Raw genomic sequence first — 6,000 nt, 5'->3', positions numbered from 1 at the left:
CTATGATAAGTGTATGTTTAACTATTTCATGGGACACTGTGATTACCTCCATAACTTCATCTACCTATTTCTCTAATAGCATGCCAATTCTACTCACACTGTTGCTACTTCTCCACTCTTGAAGAAGTCAGAGAGAATACAGTTCTATATTTAAGAGATGAGGAATTATGTACATTATTTACATTATTTATATTTAACAGATATTTGTCCTCATCTTGGAATACTTTGAGAATTTGGCTTTAGGATCAACACCACTAAAACCAACCCTATGGTTGTGATATGTTGATGACACCTTTATACTCTGGCCCCACCAGGAAGATGTCGAAGTGATGTTAGATCATGTGAACTCAATAAAGCCATCCATACAGTTCACAATGGAAAAGGAAAAAGACAATCAGCTAGCATTCCTGGACATATTAATAACACGCACCAAGCATGGATTCAGGACATCCGTATATCGCAAGCCAACCTTCACCGGACGATACTTCAACCTCAATTCCCACCATCCATACAGTGTAAAGAGAGAGATTGCTCAGTGCCTAACACATCGAGCAAAGAATAAAAGTAGCAATCATGATACCCACAACGAAGAAATGATCAAGCTCAGTAACTATCTATTAAGCAACAACTACCCCAAAAGCATACTCTCCACTCTAATTATAAAGAAAAGAGAGGATGAAACTAATGAACTGTCCACAGTCTACCCTGTGTGAAAGGCCTCTCTGAAAAGATACCAAAGATATGCGGCCCATATGACATCAGGACAGTATTCAAGAGCAATACAACACTTCGCAAATATCTCCTTCGAGTAAAACCACCAATAGAAGAGAATATGAACAAAGACTGCATGTACTCCATCCATGCAGCTGGAAGGTTATACAAAGGCAAAACATGCCATCCCCTCAAAATAAGGGTAGAGGAACATCGCAAATCTGTGACATGAGGAGATATTGATAAATCGGGTATAGCTGATCATGTATGGAAAAACAGAGACCACCTCCTCCTGTGGGATGAAGTTAAAATAATAGACAGAGAACACCACTGGAAAATACAAAAAACTAAAAGAAGCAGCACATATGCTAGGACACAACAACCTCCTAAGCAGACTGAGTGCAGATATGAATAACATATAGAAACTGATATTAAGGAAGGATAGGGAAATATTAGATTTATAAGCCCTAAAATTCACTCCATAATAGCCCACAGGCATATGGTGTAGTGGCTAAGAGCATAGGCTACTAACCCCAAGATTCCGAGTTCAATTCCAGGCAGTGATCTGAATAATAATAATAATAATAATAACAACAACATCGAAAAATACCTTAGGAATGAGAACCCAGGTTCGAAATTTCCCCAAGACACCTGATGAAGGCTGGAGGGTATATCAGCTGAAACATTGTGTTAACAACAAACAAGATGAGGACAAATATCCATCAAATATAAATAATGTAAATAAGTCAGAGAGAATTCTGGTGGAGGGGCAACGAAATTTAACTATTTTTTTTTCTGAAATAATGAAAGTTTGTACAGTCGCTTCCCATACAGAGCAAGATGTGTTCAATTTTATTTGCACTGCACTCTCTCACTCAACAAATCACATCTAACCCACACAAGCATAGAAGAGTGTAAGTTAATTGTTAATACATTTCTTTTATTAGCCACACAGGGCTCAACACAGATGGGACAAATACAATGTAGAGTTTTTCTTTTTGAGGGGACGAAAATAAAGTAAAAAAAATAAAATGGGGATAACGATGAAAAGGCATCGAAAAAACGTTTGGGGTATGTACAAGAAAATGAAAATATTACAAAAATTTCCCAATAAATGGGGAGGTAATCCATGGAAAGAAAAACCTACGAAAAAGACCACGGTAACCTCGGTCATTAATGTTACAATTTGCAAAATACACTTTTATTTACGAAAGAAACGTAAGTAACTCTCTGCTTATAAAATTTTTACTGTTCTATAGAATCATGTTCAAAGTGGCTTCGTCATTCATACGTGCCATTCTTGCTACATGTATCCATCTTTTTTCGAAACATTTGCTAGACAACACTTGCCTCTCTACTCTCACCTTCCTTTTCAAGTGATACTTGAAAAAGTTGATGAGAGATTGACCAGAGAGGAAAGTGTTTGTCTCTAATCCTTTCAAACGCGTCCACCAGATGCATTCTTACGCCATAGCCACAAGTACAATAAAAACAGCTCTTTCTTCCCGTTTAAAGGAAGGAGGCGTGACTATATTGCCGATAGACTCGGTTGATAAACCAACTCATCCCACACGTGACAGCAATCGTTTGACATAAGCCCACAGGTTGGAAATGGTTGGACACTGCACGAGTGCGTGCAGAATCGTCTCGTCGCTCTGACCGCATCTCGGGCAGGTCGGCCCCGTGTTTCTCGAACCATGTCGGTAGAGCTTATCCCGAACGGGTAGCGCTCCTCGGTAGCACTTCCAGGCTAGGGATCTCTGGAAGTTATCCATAGGTCCCGGCCCGAAAGTCGACTTGAACAGGCGGGTCAGGTATTCCTCGTCGACGCCCAGGTTCGCCCCAAGATCGTCGTCGTACCTCCCCTCCACTAATCCCCTATAGAATGCATTTGTTGTGATGCAGTCGCTCAAGGTCGACCTGGGACGGCAGAGTTGCTGGAGAGGACAAGGTACGACGGTCAGGCAGTAGTTGATGACGGACGCGATGAACGTGTTCGCCACCTCCGCCCGACCTTTTAGGGACAGCTTCCTCTCGGCCCATTGCCGGCAGAGAGTGGCCACCCTACTTGTAATCTCGTCCCAGTTCTTCTCCGTTTGCAGGTCTGGACCAAACCAGACTCCGAGCAACTTGACCGGCCTATCCGTCCAGTGCCCCACTACTGAGGCGCTGCCGGATGGTATGGGCTTGCTTCTCCAGGTGCCGAGCCGCAAGCCCACCAATTTTTCCCGGTTGATTTTCGCTCCCGTCACCACTTCGTAGTCTTTCAGTGTCTCGCCAACCAGCTCAATGTGCTCGTGGCTAGACGCTATGACAGTGACATCGTCCGCGTATGCCGACACGCTCGTCCTGCACCCCAGTTCTCATGGGATGCCCCTCAGCGTCACCAGCTTCCGCAGTAGTGGCTCAAGAGTCAATACATACAGAATCGTCGAGAGGGGGCATCCCTGACGGACCGAACGTGCAATGTGGAAAGGTTTTGATAGGTGCCCATTGACGCAAACTACCGAACGAATGCCTTTGTACAAAGCAGCTATCCAGCCGCGGAAAACGGGACTGAAGCCGGCCACTGTGAGGACAGCTTCCAAGTATTGATGGTCTACCCTATCAAAAGCTTTCGATTGATCCAAATTGATCAGGGCCCTACCCAAGCCAAGTTCCTTAACTACCCGCTCTATGATGTAGCGCATCAGATGGAGGTTGTCATGGATGCTTCGGCCCGGCACGGCACACGTTTGCGCCTTGCTGACCAGTTTCTCAATGACAAGTGCCAACCGCTTGGCTAACACCTTGGCCAAAATTTTCAGGTCTGCATTGAGCAGAGTGATAGGCCTAAAGTTATCTATGACGTTCCCCTTGTTTGGATCTTTCTTCAGCAGCCTTACAGCTCCTCGGCTCACAAAACCAGGAATGCTCCCGTTCTGCTGCCAGTTGCAGTACACTGCCACCAAGATGTCTCCAAACAAGTCTGGCATACAGTTGTAAAGCTCGTAGGGCAGACCATCCAAACCCGGAGATTTATCCTTCGAGCATCCCGTCCCTCACTTCCGCCGCCGTGATGGCACCTTCGCAGCACTCTGCCTCTTTTGCCGAAAGTCGTGGCAGGCTGTGCAGGTAGGCACTGAAGTCCACCCTGCGTTCTCGCTCGCCACTCATCCCGAACAGTCAGGCAAAATGCCGCTGAAAGGCCTCGCACATCTTGCTCGGCTCGAGCAATTCACGCCCCTGTTCATCTACCAGAGACCAGATGGTGGCTCTGTTGCCCCGCTGCGTCTCCGCCACCCAGGCCTCTTGCGCGGCTCCAACACCTTCATTCCTTAGAGCACGCATCCTTGCCCTGACAGCACATCCTTCATGTTTGGCGTTGAAATGTTGGTCGAGGGCCAATTTCGCCGCCAAAACGTCGGATGCGATACTGCTTCTTATTGCCTCCTCTAACTTGTTCACTAGCTCTCTCTCTACTCTGTTTCTATCTACGGCTAGTGCTTTGCTATATCTAGTTGCTTCTGCTTTTACTGCTCTCTTGAGAGCAAACCACCATTTGTTGTTGATGATGGCTCCCGTCAAAGCCCTCTTTACTAACGTGCTGATCGGGTCTCTGAAAATCTGTCTCGATGGGAAAGACGCGTTTAGTTTCCAGTAACCGCGACCGTGCCTATGTGCCTTATCTAAGTCTAGTGTACACGTCACAAGTTTGTGATCCGTGTAGCTGACTGTGTGGAATTGTGGACATCCTAAGCTATCTCTATCTATTGTCCTACACAGTATCCTATCTAGATACAATCTCGACAACCCAATGCGGTTGCTCCATGTCCGCATTGGCACGTTTGGGTGTTCGAGTCGGTACCTGTCAGACAGTTGAAAGTGTCTGAGCAGGTCTCTGAGGCATTCGCATCCCTTTCTATTGTTGTCTCTCCCCACGTAGTCTAGATACGTGTCCAAGGTAGTAGCATTCCAATCACCCACTAAAAGTAAAGGATGAGACGTTCCCAGAAATACCTCTAGACATCGAAAGAAATCTGACCGACCTGTCAACCAGTCTACCCTCCGGGTCTATGAATATCGTCTTTACTTCAAGATCCAGTGTCTTGCGAAAGAGAACCGCCGTGCCACTACCACCCATCCTTGGCAGACAGGGAGAAAAATAAATGTTCAATTGTCCGCCAAACATGGACTTTAGGGCCCGCGGCTCATGGAGTCTGGTCTCACTTATGGCTATGATTTCCAAGTTATGTGACTTGATATCATTTAAGAGGTACCCTTGTTTCCAAGGGGACCGCAAGCCACGCACATTTACACAACCAATTTTGAGCGTGACTATTGAAATATGTGCTTTAAAGCACAAAAAGAAAGGAACAGAGAGTTACTTACTGTTTGAAAGTTTCGTCTCCTCCTTGGATTTTTAACCAAGGAGGCTGTTGTACAATTTCTTGCACAAATATTTTTGGCACCCCCCTACCGCATTGGGGTAGAGGGATTTTATTTGGTGGTGCAATGCTGGTGTTATGTGGTATATTTTTATGTGTTTTGGTGGTGTTGTGTGTGGGTGATTGTTTGTTTTAATGTTGTTATTTCTAAGGTTTGTTTTTGAGTTGATGTATTTCATCAACTCTGTGTTTGTAGTGTCTATTGCTGTGAGCATTGTTTTTGGTATGTTACTATTGGTGTCGATCATGTTGGAGTTGGAAGTATTTTCGGGAGATGTGAATCTCCCTGCTTTGTTTGTGTTTGTCTTTGATCTTTTTTTTCCCCTTTTCCTCCTTCCTTTCCTGGCTATTTGCCATTCTTTGCTACTTTCGTCTTCAGACGAAATATCTGAGGAATCGGAAGGGGGTAGGGGCATATTATATGGATCTGTGTTTGCTTGTGTAAGTGGTTGTGTTGTTGTTGTTGGATGTTGAATTTTTGGTTGTGGTGTATGTGATGTGGGGGAAGGGGGATCAGTTTTTGTATTGTCTTTTCTTTTTTCTTCTTCTTTGTTAATTTTGCAGTATTTGTAGTTTTTTCCATTGTTGATGTTGCTTTTTGTGCGGATGGTGGTGTGGGCAGCAAGGTTTTTTTTATAGGTTTTGTTAGTTCTTGTTGTTGTCGTTTTTTTAGGGCAATCGGACACTCCTTTTTGAGGTGTGCTTCGCTGTCGCATAAATAACAGCGAGGCCGCCTGCCCTCTACCACTACATATAATTTTTGATCTGGTGACACACGGATGTAAGGTGGAATTTTCTGGATTTCTTTTTCGTTTATGTGGAACAGGATTTGTATTGTTTTTCCTGTCCAGTTGTTGTTTTC

This window comes from Octopus bimaculoides, chromosome 9 (genome assembly GCF_046866305.1).
Source record: "Octopus bimaculoides isolate indiv1 chromosome 9, ASM4686630v1, whole genome shotgun sequence".
NCBI classification, from domain to species: domain Eukaryota; kingdom Metazoa; phylum Mollusca; class Cephalopoda; order Octopoda; family Octopodidae; genus Octopus; species Octopus bimaculoides.
This window is presented reverse-complemented; position numbering follows the sequence as displayed.